This window comes from Bombina bombina, chromosome 4, assembly GCF_027579735.1.
Source record: "Bombina bombina isolate aBomBom1 chromosome 4, aBomBom1.pri, whole genome shotgun sequence".
Lineage (NCBI taxonomy): Eukaryota > Metazoa > Chordata > Amphibia > Anura > Bombinatoridae > Bombina > Bombina bombina.
The window spans coordinates 856246094-856271290 of NC_069502.1; the positions used below are offsets into that span (position 1 = coordinate 856246094).

A 25197-nucleotide genomic window follows, 5' to 3' on the forward strand; every position below is an offset into this window, starting at 1 on the left:
AGGGTGGAGCAATTGGTCTAAACACAGGCTTGATTCTGGTCAGAGCCTGACAAAAAGACTGAACGTCTGGAACATCTACCAAATGTTTGTGTAGTAAAATCGACAAAGCAGAGATTTGTCCCTTTAAGGAACTCGCTGACAACCCTTTCTCCAATCCCTCTTGGAGAAAAGATAAAATCCTGGGAATCCTAACTCTATTCCATGAGTAGCCCTTGGATTCGCACCAATAAAGATATTTACGCCATATCTTATGGTAGATCTTTCTAGTGACAGGCTTACGTGCCTGAATCAAAGTATCAATGACCGAATCAGAGAACCCCCGCTTAGATAAAATAAAGGGTTCAATCTCCAAGCAGTCAGTTGCAGAGAAACTAGATTCAGATGATGGAAGGGTCCCCGAATAAGAAGGTCCTGCCTCAATGGAAGCTTCCACGGCGGCAGAGAGGACATGTCCACCAGATCGGCGTACCAAGTCCTGCGAGGCCATGCAGGAGCGATTAGAATTACCGAAGCCCTCTCCTGTTTGATCCGTGCAATCACCCGGGGAAGGAGAGCAAACGGTGGAAACACATAAGCCAGGTTGAACGACCAAGGCACTGCCAAGGCATCTATCAGTTCGGGCTGAGGATCCCTGGACCTGGATCCGTACCTTGGGAGCTTGGCATTCTGACAAGAAGCCATCAGATCCAATTCTGGTCTGCCCCATCTGAGAATTAGGGTGGCAAAGACCTCCGGATGGAGTTCCCACTCCCCCGGATGAAACGTCTGTCTGCTTAAAAAGTCAGCTTCCCAGTTGTCCACTCCTGGGTTGTAGATTGCCGACAGATGACAAGAGTGAGTTTCCGCCCACCGAATTATCTTGGATACTTCTGTCATCGCTAGGGAACTCCTTGTTCCTCCTTGATGATTGATGTAAGCCACAGTCGTGATGTTGTCCGACTGAAATCGGATGAATTTGGCCAAAGCCAACTGAGGCCAAGCCTGAAGCGCATTGAATATTGCTCTCAATTCCAGAATATTGATTTGAAGTAGAGTCTCCGACCGAGTCCACACCCCCTGAGCCTTCAGGGAATTCCAGACAGCACCCCAGCCTAGTAGACTGGCGTCCGTTGTCTCTATTACCCTAGAGGGTCTGCGGAAGCACGTCCCTTGGGACAGATGATCCGGCGATAACCAACAAAGAAGAGAGTCTCTTGTCTCCTGATCCAGGTTTATCTGAGGAGACAAATTTGCATAAATCTCCATTCCACTGCCTGAGCATGCACAGTTGTAGTGGTCTGAGATGAAAGCGAGCCAACGGAATGATGTCCATTGCCGCCCCCATCAATCCAATTACCTCCATGCACTGAGCCACTGATGATCGAGGTTTGGACTGAAGGGCTTGGCATGTATTTAGAATCTTTAACTTTCTGACTTCCGTCAGGAAAATTTTCATGGATATAGAATCTATTAGAGTTCCAAAAAGGAAAACAGTTGTCTGTGGAATTAGAGAACTCTTTTCTAGATTCACCTTCCACCCGTGAGTCCTCAGAAAGGACAGAACCATGTCTGTATGAGATTTTGTCAGTTGGTAAGACAACGCCTGGATCAGAATATCGTCCAGATAAGGCGCCACTGCAATGCCCCGCGGCCAGAGAACTGCCAGAAGAGACCCTAGAACCTTCGTTTAGATCCTGAGTGCTGTGGCCAACCCGAAGGGAAGAGCCATGAACTGAAAATGTTTGTCCAGGAAGGCAAACCTTAGGAACCGGTGATAATCCTTGTGGATAGGAATATGAAGATATGCATCCTTCAAGTCCACGGTAGTCATATATTGACCCTCCTGGATCAATGGCAGAATTGTTCGAATAGTCTCCATCTTGAAGGATGGGACTCCGAGAAACTTGTTTAGATTTTTGAGATCTAAAATGGGTCGAAACGTGCCACTTTTTTGGGGACCACGAAAAGATTTGAGTAAAACCCCTGCCCCTTTTCCAGTAGTTTGACAGGACGAATTACTCCCATAGTAGAGAGGACTCTTACACAACGTAAGAACGCCTCTCTTTTTTTTTTTTTTTTTTTTATTTAAACAAGCTTTATTAAGGTTGACACAAATGACATACAGCAAAAAATCATATACAGTGTTTGCTTGAATATTACATACTGTTTTCTTACATAGTGCAAAGTATCAAATTATTTCCCATCAATATCACAATGATTAAGTATATATAATACAGAGAGAAGATATTTTATATTCAAAGTCCAGCAAATCTCTCGATGTCTTGTCAACTTTATATTAGGAACAATGCAGATAGTCTGAGCTTGTTTCCACGAACTAGTATTTCGGGTTATAGGACAAACATTATAAACAGTTAAAGTATCAAATTAGAAGCTTGACATCAGATAATTAAGAAAGTTTACTCGTGTGTGTTTTCAGCATGTTTTTCTACATGTTGCTGATAAACCATATAGTCTGATGTCACGACCAGTAACAAGTATAAGAAGACAATAAAGAGGAGAACAGGGAAGTGGAAGGGAGAAAAAAAAAAAAAAAAGGGGAGGGGAGGGAGAAGAGAGTGGGGGGAAGAAGAAACGGGAGGGAGTGAAGCGCAAAGGACTGGAGAGACACTCCATAAGAAGTCACAGGGACCGCCGTCACAGCTCCCGGCACTCCCAAGTCAACGTCATCATCTCATGGGTGACAAGTTTTCCTGTTTTGAGAAAGTGATATCATTCCAGTTTGAGTAGGTCCCCTACTTTGTGTCTCCATTCCTGGATTGTCGGTGTCTCGGGGACCCTCCAATGCGCGGGAATTAGTCCCTTTGCGCAACCCAGCATAATGAGAAAAAGTATATGTCTGTGCTCTCCCACCACCTTAGGTAGGTCATGAAAGAGTAGGTAAGATGGTTTGGGGGGGATAATGAGTCTGAGAATTTAGCTCATCTCTCCCAGCACCTCCTCCCAAAATGGTCTTATCCGCGGACAAGTCCACCAGATGTGCAGAAGAGATCACTCCTCTCCACAGCCCCTCCAGCACCCTCCGTCTGTGTTAGGGTAAATTTTCCGCAGTCTTTGGGGTGTCAGGTACCATCTGCTGAGTAATTTATAATGCATTTCTTGTATCCTTGCGGACACAGATGCTCTCCTGTTCTTTGTGAATATTTTCATCCAGTCTGCGACAGTTATGTCAAGACCCAATTCTGCCTGCCATGCGGAAGTGTATGCCGGCAGAGCCGTGCCTCCCCTACTCATCAGAAGTTTGTATAGGAGAGAGATTAAATGTGTCGGCGGGTGTTGCATAGTGCACAGGGCCTCAAAGGGCGTTCTGTCCCTAAGCAACTCAGCCTGATCTTTGCAGGTGTTGAAGTAGTGAGTGATTTGAGCCATTCTGAACCAGGACGAGAACACCATCTGGTCCCATTCTACCAAATCTGTTTGCGATTTGAGCTTATTTTGTTGCACCACATTCGAAAAAGCTGTATCAGCTAGAGTGTATGTTATCCCCCTAGCGCGTTTTGGAAACTCCATGCCCAAGTCAGGGTTCTCCCATATTGGAACATTTGGTGAGGTGCGTGTTGACACATAGGAGCTCTCTTCCATTGTCCTGTCCCACACCTTGAACGCATCACTTATCATTGGGTACAGTGCAAGGGATAACGGGCGGTTTTTAGCAGAAATCCAGGCCAGTGCCCCAGTGTTTCCGCGTTGCAAGATTTCATTATCTATTTGTATCCATAACTTATCAAGTGAATTCCGACTCCATTCCACGATCCTCTGAAGGGATATTGCTTTTTGGTACACTCTTAAGAGCGGGACCCCCAGGCCGCCCCTGTCTCTGGACAGGTATATGGTGGACTTTCTGACTCTTGGTCTGACTCCATTCCATATGTAGGTTTCAATGCCCTTTTGCAGTTGCTGAAGGTAGTGAGAAGCCGACAGTGACGGGATTGTTTGCATGATGTAAAGGATCCTCGGGAGTACATTCATGTTAACAATCCCTATTCTTCCCAACCATGAGATTGTTTTCTTTTTCCAATTGGACAAGTCTCTAAGAACTTCGTCCCTGATTTTTTTGTAATTAAGCTCAATAATTTCTGGGGCACTAGGCGTGATAATTATTCCCAGGTATTTTATATTATTCCTGGCTATTTTAATTGGGCAGTTTATCGTCGAGGCTGCAAACCTATCCGGATGTTCGGTGATGTTTATGATCTCAGATTTCATAGGATTAAGTAGAAAATTCGAAAATTCACCTTATTCCTTGAAAATGATCAATGCCTCCCTCAGAGATGTGTCCGAGTCCTCTAATGTCAGGAGGACATCATCGGCGTACATTGAGAGTTTATGTTCAACACCGCCAACTATCAGACCCCCCACTGCTGCGTTGGCCCTGATCCTACTGGCAAGGACCTCAATTGTGAGATCAAAGAGGAGAGGTGACAGAGGGCACCCCTGCCTCGCACCGTTCTTAATCAGGAATGTTTCCGAGAGGGTGCCATTCACCCTCACCCTCGCGTTTGGTGTCGAGTATAAGGACATGATGACATTTATGATACCGGGCCCAAATCCGAACCTTTGCAGTGTCAATCGGATAAACCTCCAGCTGACCCGGTCAAACGCCTTCTCCGCGTCTGTTGTTACCAGGACAAGAGGCAGTTTGTGTATATGGGCATAAGTTATCAGCTGTTGTACTTTAAGGGTGTTATCCCTGGCCTCCCGTGCAGGAATAAATCCTACTTGGTCAGCAGAGATGAGACCCGGGAGAAGTCTGTTCAAACGGGCGGCTACAACTTTCGCCAAGATCTTTACATCTGAGTTGAGCAAAGATATCGGCCTGAAATTTTCAGGCTTGTCAGGTGGTTTCCCAGGTTTAGGGATGACCGCAATGTAAGCTTCCAGCATGGTGCTGGGAAGCCTGGGAGTTTCAGACAAAGTTGCGAACAAGCTTGTCAGCTTTGGGGCAAGGATATCCAAGTACTTTTTGTAATACTTCAGTCCGAAGCCATCGGGCCCAGGGCTTTTGCCCGTCGGGAGGTCTTTAATGGCTTTCTGTACTTCCTCGAGTGTGATTGGCTGCTCCATGAGCTCTCTGTCACCCTCTGAAATTTCCGGAAGGTCAGTGGACCGCAGATATTGAAGTGTGTCATCATCTGCTGTCTGATGTGCGGGAGGAGCCGCCTGCTCTCTGCCAGGGTTTGTCAGGTTGTAGAGTGATTCATAATAACACCTGAAGGCTGCAGCGATTGAATCGCCATCCGCCCTTATGCCTCCACCTGCGTCCACTATGTGGTGTACATGGGCTTTTAGTTTTTTCCTGGCTATGGCTCTTGCCAGGAGCTTCCCAGGTTTGTCACCATGTTCAAAATAAAGCTGCCGCAATTTGAGAGCCTGTCTTTGATAGTCCTCCTGCAAAAATTGCAGAAGGTCCTTCCTAGCCGTGGATAATCGTGCTAGCCCCAAGTCGTCTCGGGGGGTGCTGTTTGTGATATTGCTCGGATGTTTTTACCTGTAGCAACAGTCTGTTATATTGCTCTTTCCGCATTTTGTTTAACCTCACTTTGCGTGTTATGAGGAGGCCTCTTATAGTGCACTTATGCGCTTCCCATATAACGGATTTGTCAATCCCCTCAGTCGCGTTTAAGCTGAAGTATTCAGTCATGGATTTTCTCAATTCAGTGTTGAACACTGGGTCATCCAGAAGAGTGTCATCAAGTCTCCATATAAAGGGAGTGACAGGCTTGCTAGGCCATTGAATGGTACAGTTCACTGGTATGTGGTCGGACCATGTGATCGCAGAAATTCTGCTAGTTTTAGTGATAATTAATCCTGTGGAATCTGTAAATAAATAGTCTATCCTGGAATATTTTCGATGGGGATGTGAATAGAAAGTAAAATTCTTGTCTGTTGGGTGGTGTGTGCGCCAAATGTCGTGAATCTTTAATTCAGCCAGTGTAGAGGACATGCGTTTAAGTGTTTTATGTGGGCGCTGGAGAGACCGTTGGAGGTATCAAGAACAGGATCCAAGGGAGCATTGAAGTCCCCACCAAGGTACAAAATTTCCATTTGCATTTCAAGTAGTTTGCGGGAGACTTTTTGAAGGAAGAGATGCTGGGAGGAGTTCGGGCAATATACATTGGCTAGCGTGATGGGCTTGTTAAACAAAGTGCCCGTAAGTATCAGAAATCTACCCTCAGGATCTTTGTAACTTTGTGAGAGCTGGAAGGGAACCCCTGCACCAAAAAGAATCCCCACCCCATTATTTTTTGGGAGCTTGAGGCAAAGTATGCCACTGGGTATCGACGGTTGTGCCAATTTGGTTCGTGAGCTATTGCAAAATGTGTTTTCTGTATGAGGACTATGTCCCCATTCATTCTCTGTAGGTCCCTCATAACTATGGCACGTTTGGAGGGACTATTAAGCCCCTTGGCATTAACAGTAATGAGTTCAATTGGTCGGGGTTTACCTCTGTTAGTTTGAGACGCCATGGCCACCCTGTGTGTCCAGCAGTGCGTCGTGGGAGAGAGAGATGAGACGGCAATCCCAGGGAAGAAAGGAAGAGAAAAGAGAGAGAGATAGAAAGAGAGAAAGGAAAAGAGAAAGAGAGAGAGAGAGAGAGAGAGAGAAGGAGGGAGGAAGGAAAAAAAAAAAGGGGGGCCCCTCTTTTTTTTGGGGGGGGAAGGAGGGGTTTAGGGGGAAGGGGGGGAGGTGCGGGAAAGGGGAAAGAAAGGGGTCAAAAAGGTTTGAGGGTGTAGGGGACGTGAGATAGAGGAGTCTTCTCTAAGAAGACTCAAACAACAGTGAATGTGTATCACTTAGTAAGAACTGAAAAACATAACCTTAAACATCAAATACAATCAGTAACAGTTCCTAAAACAAATAAATTCTGTCACAACTACTTCAAAAAATCAGGGGTAGTTGTCCCTGTGCATATCGCGTGTGAACTTAATTAGATAACATTGTGCTTTGAAATCTGGTTGACCCTTTAGGTTAATTTGAGTGGATTAAGGTGCTTTCCTTATATCTAAATAACTTAGTTAGCAACATAATGTTGCCACTCAGCTATGCATTCTACTTCTCCAGGTTCCATACTATCTGGACCTAATTGGCTTTTAGTGTTGGTCATATATTAACCCATGTGAAGGTGTTTACAGGTGTCCCCGTAGGTTATCTATTGCTAATCCTCTGACAACCTTAACGCTATGTGTCCACCCTCCCGTATATCCCACAAGCTACCGTATCTCAGTGAAGAATCGGGACAGGATGTATAGGTGCTTAAATCAATCAGGTGGGAGGGCAAATAGTACAGTGTAGCCTGCTCATGTCTTCGCCAACCACTCCAACATGGGGGTCCTGTTTATAAAAGCGCATCCCTTCTTAAACTATCTAATGGGTGACCCTTTTGTGTATTCTACTGTAACTTGCTATATTAGTCCCTACCTTCTGTTATTGGGAGATGGGCATTAATGTAGTCACTGAATCAAGAGGGATGCTAGATAAAAACAATATCGGTTAGCTTAGCTGTATATCGGGTTCTAACAACAGTAATAGTATTTCCGGTGATAAAGCCGGAACTAAACATTCCTATATAACTTTTGGTGCAATACTTTTAGTGAACACAAGTGTGGCAGTACAGATAGTAATTTAAAATAACAACAACAATAAAACAGCATGTTATATACGACCTGGTAGTTTCACAGAGGGGTATAGGGTCCTGCCCTTGGCAAAGTTCATCAGGAACCAATGCTGCCTGAGACCAACTGTAAATGTCCCAGAAAGTAATTTGAAAAATAAAGGAGCAAAAGACAGAAATGTAATAATTATGTCCCTGGGTGGGGCCCTATTTGGTGGTTTAGGGCGTAAAGCTCTGTGTGCTCGCTCTATTTGTACATCCTGTGCTGAGGCGTTATTTTTTAGATATCTGATAAATTCCTGTATATAAAGTGGTATTTCTGGGGGGTCAACTGATTCAGGTATACCCCGGAGGAGCAGATTGCTCCTTCTGCTCCTATTTTCTAGGTCTTCTAAGTGGTCCATAAGGGAGTGAACCATGCCCTCCTGAGCCTGCTGTAAACTAGCTTGATGTTGTACATCGGAGCTAAGAGATTCCCGTTTCTCCTCTACCTGCATGACACGGTGATCCATAGCTGCAATGTCCCTTTTAACCTCCCTGAACATACTTTTGAATTCATGCATCGCACATTTAATGTCCTCCTTGGAAGATAGGTGTAATATATCTTCTTTTGTAAGATAGCTATGAGAGTTAGTGTTAGACCTATGCTCATGGACCTGTGCATTCACTGAGGGCCACTGAGAGTCCTGCATGGTTTTGCTAGGCGTTTGGGCAGAGTCTGATGGTATCAAAAAGTTCTCCATCATGGTAGGTTGTGTGCTTTTGGAAGGTTTAGGGTTTCTTTTGGTAGACATTGCAGGCAGAGAGACTATATATATCTATGAAGGTCCCTTTCTTTGCTCAGTATTGCACCTTTGTTGTGCGTATCTTTGTTTGTTGTGCGTATCTATATTATTTATATATCCTCAAATGTGATTTGTGGTTGCACACCTGGTCTATCACTGAGGCCTAGTTTTTTTTTTCCTCTAAGAGGGCCTGTTTTTTAATCCCCTATTTGAGTCAAACTGCCTGTGCTTTGGGATCCCCTGTGTCTCTATCACCAGGTCTGTTATCTCTTACGTTTATGACCCCAGAGCTTTGTTAGCTAAAAGTTATTCGGCTAGATTGTGTAATGAGGGCCCGCTCGTGGGTAGCAGTATCAGTATCAGTATGGAGGCCACCTCCGGGACTCACCCTCACTCCTTGCTTGTGCTCCGATCAGTCACACTGAGCCCTTCTGATAGCCGTATTCCGGATCGTGGAGGCGTATGCTCCGGTGTCGGCCCTTGTTGTGTGTATAGCCGCCTGTAGCTGCGGTATGCTGCGTGCGTTGCTCTCCTCACTGTCTGAGCCACGTGGTCGCGGCCCTGCCGTCACTAACGGCAACACAATAATGCGGCTCCGTATCTTCGGCTCTTCAGGTCCCCTGTATGTGCTGCCTTACAGTGGTCGCGGTGATGACTCCTCTGGGGTATGTATGCTGGGGTTCTATGCAATCCGACATAAGGCCCAGCAGACGTCTCAGCACCAGAGACCGCTTCTGTTTATGCTCTTCCAAGACTCACCGCATCTCTAAAGGGAAGGTATCTTGTGGTTCTCCCAAGGTCAGGGAATCTTTCTTGATCCAGTGAGTGGGTTTAGCAAGCTTGGGTCAACCAGGTTATTTGCGATATAGCACTAGGGACTACGGAGCTCTGTTAAAATGCAGCCATTACAGATCCTGGCTAGGCTCCGCCCCCCCCAGAACGCCTCTCTTTTTATCTGGTCTACAGACAATCGTGAAAGAAGAAACCTCCCCCTTGGGAGAGAATTTTTTAATTCCAGTTGATACTCTTGGGACACTATCTCCAATGTCCAGGGGTCCTGAACGTCTCTTACCCAAGCCTGGGCGAAGAAAGTAAGTCTGCCCCCTACTAGATCCGGTCCCGGATCGGAGGCCGCCCCTTCATGCTGTCTTGGGAGCAGTAGCGGGCTTCTTGGGTTGTTTACCTTTGTTCCAAGCCTGGTTGGGTCTCCAGACGGACTTGGCTTGAGCAAAATTCCCTTCCTGTTTAGCGGAAGAAGGAGAGGGGACTCCCTTGAATTTCCGAAAGGAACGAAAATTATTCTGTTTACCCCTCAGTTTAGCTGCTTTATCCTGAGGTAGGAGATGACCTTTACCTCCCGTAATGTCAGAAATTATTTCTTTCAAGTCCGGCCCGAATAGGGTCTTTCCTTTGAAAGGAATAGCCAAAAGCTTTGACTTAGAGGACACATAAGCAGACCAAGATTTTTTATAAACACATTTTTTTTGAGGTTTTTAGCAAAGTTTACATTACAAATAAAATTTGCAACAATCTAATAGAAACAGGTATAAGAACAATTGTTGTACCATAGTGATAAAGCATAAAACACAGAGACAAATTGATGAGACTATAATTACCAAATATAGAAATAAAAGTACTACAATGCAAACAGATTCAAATAGCAACCTGTAAACTAAGTAATGATAGGCAAAAACATCCTAAACCTCCTTTTATATATTTATAGGAACCTCCTAAGCTATTAATGGACCACTCTTGGACCCACATATAATATCAAATAATGACGGAGGTGTACTAGAATGAAATATAATTTTATGAACCTCCCCAGTGGTTTATGGGCTACTAATGAACCAATATAATGGTTCTGAAATGGCTGGAGGTGAAAGACTATAATGATAAACGGTCTCTTTTGGACCACAACACATAATATTAGAGTGATATATCAGCTGAAAAGAGTAGTTTATGATATGTAAATATCAAACTTCATAAATAACAGCATACTACAAGCTGCTAAATTTTAATCCCAGAACGTAAACTGGGTAATTTTATGCGAAGCGAATGCTAATACATAAATTGTGATTGCTTAAGTATTGATATAGTATAAGCCATATGTCTGGAGTCCCCGCATGTAAGTCTCAGTATCTCTAGTGGGCATTTGATGGTGGAAAGAATGATGTATAATAAACCAATATATCCTACCTGAGAGTATGAGGGTGAAACTCAGAGATGAAAAACCCAAGAAGAAGATAGAGTAAATCTGACACATCTATACAGGCATATGTCCTCCTGGGGCTGTATATTAAGATAGTATGTAGCGTGCGAGTGAGAACATAAAGTGAAAACAGACAGCACCCCTCTAACAAAACATTAACCCGCCTCAACTACACAAAGAAGCAATGGGATATAATAAAGACCTTTAAAACATATTTAGGTACTAAAACTAAGTGTATAGTGGTATAAGTCTATGCACTACTCCTATCCTTTATCGAACATAAGGTCTCTTCTCTGCAATCATATCTGAATATTACATATAAACCTAAAGGCTAGTTAATGCAAATACATATACATTTATCCTCATGCAGATCTAAAATAATGAGCATTCAAAAGTTCAACACTAAAGCTTCCCAGGAGACAAAAGGGGAGGGAAACGATATCTAATATACAATAGTCTGTTAGCACATAAGATAAACAGAAGAATTTAGAAAGCATAAAAATATATTGAAGTATATACAAATTAAGTCACAGCTCAGTTCTATGGAGGTTGTCACTTTATTAGTATCGCTACCATATGTCACTCAGCCTAAGTCTAAAGTCCCTTCACTCCTCTATCCAATTCCTCTTGTAGGTATGAAGGCTTTAGCATATCTCAGCCATACCGTAACTTCACTGGTAGATCCCCCTGGAGCGTACATAACAATATGTGCCTTAATTGCAGTCTCTCCAAAAGGATCAATTTCTGTCAATTGGAGGTCTATGTATTGGGGCTGGAAATTAGAAACGACCAGTGCAGAATTCAATAGTTGTCCTTCCATGTTCGTTAGTTTACGGCCTACCCCAGACTCCCCTGTGACCGTCCGCGTCTCCAGGGTGTCTAGTATTAGCATCCCATCTGTTATCTGAATACCCCCTGCAGTACACTTGCACGGGGACACTCCATCAGGAGCAATACTTGAAAGGGTCCAATCATCTGCATCTGGGATTTCAGTTTCGTCGGTAAGCTCTCCCAGTATAGCGAGATCCCCCTTCAAGCTATCAGCCATGGTGACTGCGAATTTCGCTGAAGCCATATCCAAGCCGGGCAGGGAGAACTCATCTCTCCACTCTGTTCTCAGACATAGCGTGAGGGATGCGTGCTGGCTCTCCATCCATTGAGACATCTGCTGCAAGAGGGCTATAACTTCCGCCGCCATTTTTGATCCGTGCAACTGAAACACTTATCCGTTTCTCCTAGCTCCCACTTCGCGGCTCAGCTAGATAGGGACTCCAAAGTCAGTGAGCATAATCCTGTCGCTTCACCCGGCTACCTTCCTAGCCGGGGGGGGGGAAAGATGGTAAGTTATCGTAGGCCGCCGCCTAGTTTTATAGCTAATTCTAGGTCTCTCTGTTACTGACTCGAAAAAGTATTAGGATAATCCGTTTCTAGAAGAGTTCAGCAGCTGGTAATTAGCAGCTTATAGCCAAATGGATTAATACAGTTGAAGTAATCTCTAAATTATTTAGCATGTTAACGGAGCTACCAATTTTCACATCCAAGCATGGCCGCGGCTAAGACACGACCCCCAGCAGACTAAGATTTTAACCATAACGCCCTACGCGCTAAAATGGCAAATCCCGCATTCTTAACCGCCAATTTGGCAATCTGAAAGGCGGCATCCGTAATAAAAGAATTAGCCAACTTAAGAGCCTTAATCCTATCTAGAATTTCCTCTAAAGGAGTCTCAGTCTTAAAGAGACTCTAAGGCGTCAAACCAAAAGGCCGCCACAGTTGTAACTGGTACAATACAGGCCGTCGGTTGTAAAAGAAAACCCTGATGAATAAATAACTTTTTCAGAAGATCCTCCAACTTTTTATCCATAGGATCTTTGAAAGCACAACTGTCTTCAATAGGAATAGTTGTATGCTTAGCCAGGGTAGATTCAGCTCCCTCCACCTTAGGGACTGTTTGCCAGGAATCCCGAACAGTGTCAGCTATGGGATACATTTTCTTAAAATTAGGGGAAGGTGAGAACGGAATACCCGGTCTTTCCCATTCCCGCGTAATAATTTCCGATATTCTCTTAGGAACCGGAAAAACATCAGAGTAAGCAGGAACCTCTAAGTATTTGTCCATCTTACACAATTTCTCTGGTGGCACCCTAATAGAGTCACAGTCATCCAGAGTCGCTAAAACCTCCCTAAGTAACAGGCGGAGGTGTTCAAGCTTAAATCGGATGACATGACGTCCGAGTCTGTCTGAGGTAACACTTCCTGAGTCGGAAAGTTCCCCCTCAGACACAAGTTCCCTACCCCCCAAATCAGATCCCTGAGAGGGTACATCGGAAATAGCCATCAAAGCATCAGAAGTCGCAGGAATCATAGTGACTTCTGTCCTGCTGCGCTTGCCTTGCAACACTAGCAACTTAGATAAAACCTCTGTAAGGGTAGATGACATAACTGCAGTCATATCCAGCAGAGTAAATGAAGTGGACGCAGTTGAGGAACACGGCGTTGCTTAGGTGGGCGTTAAAGCAACGCCGTGTTCCTCAACTGGCCGGGCAGGGAGAACTCATCTCTCCACTCTGTTCTCAGACATAGCGTGAGGGATGCGTGCTGGCTCTCCATCCATTGAGACATCTGCTGCAAGAGGGCTATAACTTCCGCCGCCATTTTTGATCCGTGCAACTGAAACACTTATCCGTTTCTCCTAGCTCCCACTTCGCGGCTCAGCTAGATAGGGACTCCAAAGTCAGTGAGCATAATCCTGTCGCTTCACCCGGCTACCTTCCTAGCCGGGGGGGGGGAAAGATGGTAAGTTATCGTAGGCCGCCGCCTAGTTTTATAGCTAATTCTAGGTCTCTCTGTTACTGACTCGAAAAAGTATTAGGATAATCCGTTTCTAGAAGAGTTCAGCAGCTGGTAATTAGCAGCTTATAGCCAAATGGATTAATACAGTTGAAGTAATCTCTAAATTATTTAGCATGTTAACGGAGCTACCAATTTTCACATCCAAGCATGGCCGCGGCTAAGACACGACCCCCAGCAGACTAAGATTTTAACCATAACGCCCTACGCGCTAAAATGGCAAATCCCGCATTCTTAACCGCCAATTTGGCAATCTGAAAGGCGGCATCCGTAATAAAAGAATTAGCCAACTTAAGAGCCTTAATCCTATCTAGAATTTCCTCTAAAGGAGTCTCAGTCTTAAAGAGACTCTAAGGCGTCAAACCAAAAGGCCGCCACAGTTGTAACTGGTACAATACAGGCCGTCGGTTGTAAAAGAAAACCCTGATGAATAAATAACTTTTTCAGAAGATCCTCCAACTTTTTATCCATAGGATCTTTGAAAGCACAACTGTCTTCAATAGGAATAGTTGTATGCTTAGCCAGGGTAGATTCAGCTCCCTCCACCTTAGGGACTGTTTGCCAGGAATCCCGAACAGTGTCAGCTATGGGATACATTTTCTTAAAATTAGGGGAAGGTGAGAACGGAATACCCGGTCTTTCCCATTCCCGCGTAATAATTTCCGATATTCTCTTAGGAACCGGAAAAACATCAGAGTAAGCAGGAACCTCTAAGTATTTGTCCATCTTACACAATTTCTCTGGTGGCACCCTAATAGAGTCACAGTCATCCAGAGTCGCTAAAACCTCCCTAAGTAACAGGCGGAGGTGTTCAAGCTTAAATCGGATGACATGACGTCCGAGTCTGTCTGAGGTAACACTTCCTGAGTCGGAAAGTTCCCCCTCAGACACAAGTTCCCTACCCCCCAAATCAGATCCCTGAGAGGGTACATCGGAAATAGCCATCAAAGCATCAGAAGTCGCAGGAATCATAGTGACTTCTGTCCTGCTGCGCTTGCCTTGCAACACTAGCAACTTAGATAAAACCTCTGTAAGGGTAGATGACATAACTGCAGTCATATCCAGCAGAGTAAATGAAGTGGACGCAGTTGAGGAACACGGCGTTGCTTAGGTGGGCGTTAAAGGTTGTGACACTTGGGGAGAAAGTAGCGGCATACCCTGATTCTCATCAGTCTGAGAAGCATCCTTAGACATACTTGCATTAAAGAAAATCTGTTCTTTACATTGTAAGGCCCTTTCAGTACATGAAGGACAAAAAGTAAGAGGGGGTTCCACATTGGCATCTAAACACATAGAACAGGTACTTTCCTGAAGTTCAGACATGTTAAACAGACTAGCAATAGCAATAATAGTTGTCCTTTACTTGATATATTTAACCTTGAAATCAAATCTTAGAGACAGATATTTGAAATAAAGATGCCTACTGCGCCTTTAAAAAATAAAAGCGCAACAATTTTTCTGCTTGCAGTATAACTTCTGCAGCGATAAACAAAGTGTCCTTATATGCACCAAATAACTTAACAAATACTGTTTCCTTTGTTCAGATATACTATTTACAAATTTTTACCACACTCCAGACACCGCAACTCGCCACAGCACTGCTGCGGCCCCTACCTGCCCCCAGACAACACTGATCTGTCGTGAGAAGCGCTCCCAAGTCTCTTTTCACCTCTGTGTGTACAAACTGACTTAGGCCACACCGGAGCCCAGTAATCTGCTGCCGATCCAGATAACTGTGCGACTGAGCGCGCAAAACTAGGACCCGCCCAACGTGGGCGTAGCTCGAGCCGTACTGAGACCCGCATGGGAAGCAAAAAATATGTTGAATTTCTAGATCACTAACGAAAACGGCATGTGCCCCTCTAAAAACAGACTCCCATAGCCAGTTATATTCAATACAAATAACGACAGCCTTTAGGAATAAACCGCATCGTCCAGCGTCAGCCCACACACAGCATAAGAATAAGTGAACATCATGGTCATTGCACAAACACACTGATAGCAATAAAATAAAAGGGAATTCCAGGTACACCATTTCCATTTTGCATATCGTTACCCCTGTCCAGTACATGGAATAATGTCAGTCTGTTCTGATGTATCAAGTCTCTCCAGAATCAAATGACTGAACATATCTCAATGCTGATTGTAGCATGATACTGTTCTCCACACTGAAGATGTTTCTTTACACTACCTTCAACCGCTCTGTGGGAACCAGCAGGATCTAAGAGAATGTTTTGCTAAGATCATCAACATCAGGGAAGAAAATAAAATGTCTCCACTCCTCTTGGGAAGTGATTAACTGACTATTTCTCCCTGAGAAAAATAGTACTCACTGGCACCATTTTAAAACAAAAAAACTTCTTGATTGAAGAATCTAAGCTAACACCTCACTTTACCTCTTCCTATCACTAACACAGGCAAAGAGAATGACTAGGGTGGGAGGGAAGGTAGGAGCTACATATACAGCTCTGCTGTGGCGCTCTTTGCCTCCTCCTGCTGACCAGGAGGCGTAATCCCATAAGTAATAATGAAATCCGTGGACTCGTGTATATATATATATATATATATATATATATATATATATATATATATATATATATATATATATATATATATATATATATATATATATATTAGTCCAGCGAAAAGACAGCACTTACTGGAATTAAATTAAAACTTAGCTTTTATTGTAGAAATTCAGTAAAAAAAAAAAGGTCCCATGACGTTTCGGTGCCTAACTGGCACCTTTATCAAATGGATCAGTCAGTAATCAGGCAGATGGCATAGCCCGACATTCGGAAAAAACAGTTAAAAAGATGAAAGTGCTGCAGCCTTAAATACACTCCATAAGTCTTCATTATCCGTTGAGGGCAATGCCTGTTTGAGAGTTCGTCCGCGTGTCAGACACAACACGCCACTTCCGGTACATGTGGTAGTCTGTAATTGGTGCAACCTGCACCGGCATCAATGTAAACATCCACCTACAAACTGAGACCTAGCACATGGCTACTTAGCATACGTGATGTTGTGTATGACGTACAATTGGATTATGGCCCTATTATTGGATGAATAGTTCCGTTATCTGTTTACAGCTTACTAATCGAAGTATGAGTGACTCGAACTATTGGGCTTATTTATGGCCATCTATTTCTTGATCTATCCTCCCTATAATTGAATTGGCCTAGGTGATCGAATCCCCTCATAAAAGTCTTCTGTGCTGATGCACATTGGCCACAGCTTATTGACATCTATTCTCTGAGCCTGCACTATTAACTTATTTGTTGTAATGCACATTATCACATTTTTTGATCCAATTGGATCGTGTCCATTGCAATCAGTGTTTTTTAACATCAAGTATTTTATTACGCTACAGCCCGTTATAGAAACATCTTCGTTACCTCCTATACGTCATACACAGCATCACGTATGCTAAGTAGCCATGTGCTAGGTCTCAGTTCGTAGGTGTGTTGTATCTGACACGCGGACGAACTCGCAAACAGGCATTGCCCTCAACGGATAATGAAGACTTATGGAGAGTATTTAAGGCTGCAGCGCTTTCATGTTTTTAACAGTTTTTTCTGGATGTCGGGCTATGCCATCTGCCTGATTACTGACTGATCCATTTGATAAAAGGCACCGAACGTCATGGGACCTTTTTTCTACAATAAAATCTAAGTTTTAATTTAACTCCAGTGAGTGCTGTCTTTTCGCTGGACTGTGTTTATTTCTGACAGAGTACCCTGGTGGATGTTTCTCAGTGTCTGTCTGGGAATTGGAGTGCAGGCTCTCAAATACTACAATATATATATATATATATATATACACATACATATACATATATATACACATGTTAATCGTTATTCAGGGATTCCTGACAGATATCAGTGTTCCAATGTAACTATCGCTAACTTTGAAGAAGAAAAAAAAAAGGTTTGGAAATAGCAAGGTGCTACTTGTACTTATTGTCCTATAACTTGCAAAAAAAAGCAAAGAACATGTAAACATTGGGTATTTCTAAACTCAGGACAAAATTTAGAAACTATTTAGCATGGGTGTTTTTTGGTAGTTGTAGATTTGTACGTCAAAGTTAGAAAAAAAATTAAATTATGCTTACCTGATAATTTTCTTTTCTTCAGATGGAAAGAGACCACAGCTGCATTCATTACTTTTGGCAATTCAGAACCTGGCCACCACTTCCCTCATCCCCCAGTCATTCTGCCGAGGAACAAGGAACAGTAGAAGAAATATCAGGATGAAAAGGTCCCAGAAGAACAAAAATAACAGACGCCCCACAGAAAAAATATGGTTGGAGAGCTGTGGACTCTTTCCATCTGAAGAAAAGAAAATTATCAGATAAGCATAATTTAAAGTTTTTCTTCATAAATGGAAAGAGTCCACAGCTGCATTCATTACTTTTAGGAAAACAATACCCAAGCTATAGAGGACACTGAATGCAAAAACGGGAGAGTAGAAGAGGCAGCCCATTCTGAGGGCACCAGGCCAAAAAACCCCTACCCAACAAAATCCCGTTTCGTCTGAAGCCGAGAACAACTTTGAAGAAAAGGAAAAAGTCAACTGCCTCCAAGATATACCGTCGCCTAGCAGTTGGTCTCCAAACAACACACCCCTTACTAAAGAAAGGGAACAAACTCCCGTATTCTTCCACAAAGAAGAAAAGACAAAGAGAAAACATGATTGCACTTGTAAAGCGCGGCTAATCCCCCTTAAGGGACTCAAGGCGCTGCTCATTTTATCAACCTTGAAAGGAGGAAAGGCTGAGTAGACCTCGCCAGGGATCGAACTTGCAACCCTCAGTTTGCTACAGTGCAGAGTAGCCACAGTGCATTAGTATGCTGAGCTAGCTGTCCATCTAGCCTAAGGAACTCCAGAAACCAAAATCCTAAAAAAGGCACAAACAGAGCAAATAACCAGAGAAACCGGGTCAGGCTAACAGAGACCCAACCAGTCTCATAGAAACAAGGGGAGGCAACACCCAGACCCCAGAAATACAGAAACCACGGGATAAGGCCGGGAGTCTGAAACAGAGAGAGGATCTTCCCCTAACACAGTGCAACCGCACTCTAGAAAGCAACTGAAAACGAAGGTCCCCAAGTCGCAAAAGGTAGCTCAGAATGCCGAAATATTCAGAAACGAAACCTTGTGCAGCAAGCTCAGATAGGTCTGACGAACAACACCTGAAGCAAAACACTGCACACTGCAGTCATCTAAAAATGACTCTGAAAGCAGCTGAAGATAGGAACCTTCAAATTGCTAAGTATCCACTAAACAGCGGATAACGTTGCAGGCTAAGAGCGCCAGTCCTTCCCACAAATCTTGATGGAGAAAGGAGAAACCTCAAAGAGGCTTACCGTACCTCGAATGCTACGAGGACGAAAATGCAGAGCAACAGATCTCAGATCCTGCTCCAACACCAAACCAGCCCAAGCGACAGACATGTCCAATAGACAGGGGGGACAGAAAGACCCAAACCACAAGCCCCCAGGGAATGGAAAGAAAAGGGGGGGGACTTAACCACCCAAAGAGAGATCGGGTGCCAACCCAATCTGCTCCTCCAAATTAAGGCACTCCCCGAGGAGAACCCCCTAGGACCTGGAACAGCGAAACGTGGACTAGATCAGTAGGAAGACCTGTCAAAACCAGTGTTCCCTCTAAGGCCAGTATTTGCCCCGCAGTAAAACCGTTAATAAGGGAACACCACTTTGCAGTCTGCATTGTGTAGTGTTTGTTAATTGCTCTAATTAACTGTTTCACTGCTGGGCCACTCACAAAACTGGCCTTAGAGGGAGCACTGGTCACAGCTCTCCTAGACCGTCTCTACGTAGAGAGATCAATTTCCAACAGGTGGAACAGAGCCCACAGAGCAGCAGATGCTGCCCCTTACAGAAATAAGCCACCTGATCCAACCTCCTACACACAGGGCAGGACAATGACCCTCCAGAGAGAGGAAACACCATCTCATAAGGAAGACAAACTATCCCCTCAAAAAAGAAGAGCACAGATAAGAACAGCGTACATGTCCACAAGACATGAAACCATAGTATGATCAAAACACGGACCAAATGAAAAATCATCCAGACACCACTGTTGACCCAACAGAAAAAACTCCCCATGAAAAAGGAGCACACTCTGTCCGAAGGACAAGTCAGGCCTTAAAGTTTATAACCAGTACCCGAAGGTGGATGTGAACTCTGGCCTTCCTGCTTGCAAGCCCAATGAGCTAGCCCCTATGTCGCAACATAGGGTCCCTGAAAAAACTGGGTCACCCCGAACCAGTCCACCGGATCATAAGTCTCCAGACATCCAAAAAGGATCCAAGACAAGAACCCTGGACCAAGAATAGTCCTAGAATGAACGACACCCCCAGGGAACACAAGAGACCCCGTCTGAAGCAATCAGACCTCACAGGGGATGAAAACCGGGGAACCCGGAAAATGGGTACAGGACTCACTCGTAATTCCCAGCCTGAAGGGAAGAGAACACCCTTGGCCGGAGATCAACATCCCCCCAACAAGGTGCTAGGCCGCGACAAAGTCACGCAATTTCTCTATAGCTCAAAGGCCCCAAGGGCAACACAAGGGAAATGGGAAGGAGAACAGAGTCGCACGAAAGAGAGAGTAGAAAAGAAAGACTAGTCTCCATAATCCTTTCAGATTAACGTTCCAGAGGACCAGACCCAAGGGAGAAGAATGCATCTGAAACCTAGGCAGAAAGCTTGGAAAAAGAGACAACACCTCCTATCGCCCCTGGTATGGAGACGACTAACTCCAGAAGGAAGACAGAGCCTCGCCGCCTTCACTTTCTAATTAAGCGGCCAAAGCCACCAGAAAAAACGGACCAAGTCCAGAAAGTCTCGACCCAATGTAAGAGAACCTCTAAAAGGAACAAGTCCTAAAAGGACACTACCAAAGAGACCATGAAAGGCAAAAACTTAAGAATGGCGGTATGAAGTACCTAAATCCTCCAACCCACAATGGGAAGGAACACTCTAGTTCCCGGAAAAATCAATAACGACTGAGCATGTTGCCGCGGATCTTAACGGAGTTCCGGCTCACTAGATTGAAAAGTGAATGAGGACTGCAATACCCCATGCCCCTAAGCAACCACAGACCATCAAGTCCTCTCAGGATGCTAGTTGAAGCTTGTAAAATAAACAAATAAACAACACAAATCATATTGTGATCACTAGGCGCCCTCACCGGACCAGCCGGACATAAAGAGGCACCACATGTCTGAACCTGGCCTCAAAGACAGAAACATTTGTACGCAGTCAGGACCAGCCTGAACCCAAGGGTCCCAGCACTGTCAAGGCCACATAGAGTCTCCCCCCGAGATGGAGGGATAAAGAACAGTCAGACAGAACGTAGGACTAGTACGCCCTCACTCTTGAAAAAGTAAACAGTGCGACCACAAAATCACAAGTATCAATTCCAGAGAAGAAAGTTCCCGAAGGAAACATCACACAACAACATGAGCTTAAGACCAAATAAAAATCATTCTGACCGGATTAAAATAATATATTGAAGACTTATGGAGTGTATTTAAGGCTGCAGCGCTTTCATGGTTTTAACTGTATTTTCCGGATGTCGGGCTATGCCATCTGCCTGATTACTGACTGATCCATTTGATAAAGGTGTCAGTTAGGCACCGAAATGTCATGGGACCTTTTTTCTACTAAATTTCTACAATAAAAGTTAAGTTTTAATTTAATAATAATTGCGGTTCTGAATTCCCAAAAGTAATGAATGCAGCTGTGGACTCTTTCCATTTATGAAGAAAAGTGTGTTTTTTTCATAGTAAATTTTAAGATATGATGAAAATAATGGTATCTTTAGAAAGTCCATTTAATCACGAGAAAAACGGTATATAATATGTGTGGGTACAGTAAATGAGTAAGAGGAAAATTACAGCTATAATGTAAAAATAGCCCTGGTCCCAAACGGTCAGATAAATTGAAAAGTGCTGTGGTCACTAAGGGGTTAAGATTCACCACTAATTAAATGAAATTATATTATGTATACATTTATAACATATATATTTGTTTCTAAATAATTTAGATCACAGTTATTGACAGATTATAAAATAACATTTATATTACACTTTTAATTATGCTAAATATTTAAAAAATTCTATAAAATTGATTAAAAAAAAATATTTTATATATTATTTACAGTCATATAACACCTCTGTAATCATTCTTTATTATTTTATTTTGTTTAAAACTCAAGTTGTTTTGATTTTACATACTTGATAACTATAAACTAAAATAGAATCATATATAAAATTAATATTTTGAACTATTTTTGATAACCAAATATAATATTTTTATATTCAATTTAAAATATTAGACCTAAACAATATATAATCCTAAACCAGGAGTCAGGTCAAGTGGTAACGCGCGGGAACAGAGTTCATGAACTATTTTTGCAGGATGTAATAAGTTCCCTCTCTAAGGAGAACATAGATGATTCAGTTAACACTGCTGCTGGAGAGAGAGAGTGAGAGAGAGATAATTTAAAACATTTTTTTTTATTAGGACTTAACCCCAAAACTAAACATTTAAATTACATTTGGTATATCTAATAAAACAATTATATAAACTTACATTGAAATAGGATGTAATGATCCTTCAGTTCCTCCAAAAACAAATATTCAAGTTTATTTTCTTTCACTATATTTAAAACAACAATGAAATATTGGTTATCATTTTCATTTTAAATACATATATAGATTGATAAACAAGAATTATTTTTTTTAAATATCTTTATGTGAAACAAATATATAATTTTTAAATTGAATTGAAGCATTTAAATTATAAACATTAGAATATCATAAAACCATTTGTCACAGTAATTAATATCTATATAAATATAATAATATAGATGACATAAATATATAAATGATATGAAGTAGCAGAGAAAGATCATCAGGAATATAATCCTGATTGATAAAGACAGGGAATTCAGCACTCTTTTAAAGAAAAAATAAGCTCACAAATACAGGATTAATCAAATTTGCAATTTTAATCGTGAGACAGTAGTCTCTCACACTGTAAGAGCACATACATGCTAGAAATATAGTAGTTAGGATACAGCGATAGCTGATGATGTTTGTATATCAAAAAGTTGAAACCTTATGTCAATAAAATAAATATAATGAAGGGGTACATGCAGATGCCGCCGTATAAGCAGTCTATACAATATATACGTTAATCACAAGGAACAGTATTCTGGGTCTAGGCCTACTACACCCTGCTGCTCACAGAACCCCTTCAACAAAGTACATAGAGGTATATCCTGGGCAAGTTAATATACAGGATCTAAGAGGCCAGAGCAGATTACTTGTGTAAAACGTTAGACTGAGTGTCATTCACAGAAAGCTCAAGACATAATCATATGTACAGAATAACAATAATATCAGGGAGGACCACTCCAGTCAAACTACACCCAGCTGCACCCAGCACCCCTGTTAGGGGGTGAAACGCTGGGCAGGTATACAAAGGGTGTTACGGTTGCCTCCAGGCTGGCTGGAAGTTGGACCGTAGAAAAGGATGCTCCTAGCGTTCACCAAAGAATCATCAGCACCATAGTCAGCAATCCCTGTAGTGATATTAGCTGAAGCTGTCCCCTACAAACATGAGTCAAAGCTGCAAGTTAGAGGGACAGAAAATAGGTCTCATGTGCTGGAGCACACAGCCTCCTTTTTATTGAGGTTACATGCAAACAGGACACTCTCAGGGGGAGGCATAAAATCCCCCATCACACATTTGATATTAGATAGAGAGACACTCCCTTTGACAGGCCACAACATTTACTTCAGCAGATAACATTACACACAATAAAACAATGCAGTCCACCTTATCAATACTAGTCTGATTAGACAATGGGAAAGTTGATCACTAAACCTAATTAGAGCTAATCCCAGCAGACTTGTATTTAGAATAGGTTTCTTGAAGCTGAACAAAATTTAACTCTTAATGGCACACAATGAAACTGAACCAAGTGGGAGAAAGCCAGGGACAAGTCATTTCACAGGTCTGGGGACATAGTCTTAAAGGGGGCATTGTTCACCAGAGTCACAATATGTCCCCAGACGGTTCTTAAAGGGCCACACACACACCCAACAAAAGTCAATATGTCCTCAGGGGCACAATCTTCCAGGGGCCATAGTCATGTGGAAGGAGGCTGGCAAATAGGCTTCTCCAAAATCCAGGGAAGCAGGGCAATTTTCCATTTAAAGGGCCAGTTACAAACAGCAGTTTGTAACATATCTCCCCTTTTGGAGGGAGACTAACCAGGCACCTGACCTTCTGTCGGTCAGTGCCTAAGTTAGTCTCGCAACCCACCCACAAATAAACACTAGCAGCAAAGCAGCCCCCCCACAACAAGTAGCACTGGCCTGTAAGTTCCAGGTTATAGGATGACAGTGTAGCATCCTCTGCCTTCCTGGCGCAGCTGGGCAAATAGCTGATGGTACTTGGGGGGCAGAGGCCAGCGGCACTCTGCCCTGGTGCCAGCGCTTCTGCTGGGGTGAGGGGTTTGCAGGCCAGTCCTGTAACAAGGACAAGGTCTGTAGGGCAGAGGCCAGCAGTGCTCTGTCCTGATGCCAGCTCTTCTGCTGGGGGAATTGGGGCATAGTCCTGCCCGGTGGCAAAGGGAACGTGGGGGTCAGTGGGGGTTAACATCTCCACTGTTAACCCTGGGCCCAAGTTAGGAGTTAGCTGGGGAGGGGGAGATTGGCTTACCTCCTCCTCCTGATACTCCGGCGGCCGTTGGGAAGGGAGGTCGATGCTCTCCGCTTCCTGTGGAACATGCTGCGGCTGGGGAGAGAGACCGGTTGTCTCCTCTCCCTGGAAGGCACACTCCGACTGGGGAGGGAGGTCGATGCTCTCCCCTCCCTGTAGCTGGGTCTGTCGCTGGGGATCTGGGCCGCCTGCCCAGCATCCCTGTAGGGCCGGTAGAGAGACTGCGGTCCCATCTCCACCTGCCTGCTGGGGGTCCTCCCAGGACCAGTCTATGAGGCCTGCTGCCTCTGGTATCTCTGGTTGGGGAAGGAGACCGGTTGTCTCTTCCCTCTGCACAGTATACTGCCGCTGGGGAGGGAGGTCGCTGCTCCCCTCTCCCTGTGGAACATGCTGCGGCTGGGGAGAGAGACCAGGTGTCCATACCCTCAAACTCCACAGTTGGCGCTCAAAGGCTCGTGCCGCTTTGTTCTCCGTAGCCAATTCCCGGATGAGGCGACTGACTACCTCCTGTGCAGGGTCTGGACCATATCGGACTAGCCGCCTCTTTACTTCTGGAACGAAATCCGCGCCCTCATAGCGACGGATCCGGTTGAGATGCTCTTCACATGGTTCTGACCAGTATCTTGTCAGCTCCATGCTGCTGTAGGTAGGGACGCTGCGCAGTGGCTAGCGTTGCCCTCAATTACTCTCCTACGATACCAGTGCTGCTCCTTGCGCTAGGACGCCAATCCCACCGCTGCCGCCAAATGTTACGGTTGCCTCCAGGCTGGCTGGAAGTTGGACCGTAGAAAAGGATGCTCCTAGCGTTCACCAAAGAATCATCAGCACCATAGTCAGCAATCCCTGTAGTGATATTAGCTGAAGCTGTCCCCTACCAACATGAGTCAAAGCTGCAAGTTAGAGGGACAGAAAATAGGTCTCATGTGCTGGAGCACACAGCCTCCTTTTTATTGAGGTTACATGCAAACAGGACACTCTCAGG

The 25197-nt window shown here is 43.9% G+C and overlaps 1 protein-coding gene across 2 annotated transcripts in view; it reads right to left on the reverse strand.

Annotated features, from left to right (window-relative positions):
* The window catches only part of LOC128657299 (zinc finger protein 845), a 143278-nt gene that overhangs the window by 87210 nt on the left and 30871 nt on the right, over nt 1-25197 (reverse strand). Inside the window, exon 2 of one of the 2 annotated variants that reach the window (XM_053711588.1) lies at nt 22077-22142. The gene's annotated coding sequence lies outside the window, so the exon portion shown is untranslated. Of the gene's footprint in view, nt 1-17567; nt 17652-22076; nt 22143-25197 lie in introns of those variants that run through there. The other variant, XM_053711589.1, reaches the window with a different exon arrangement.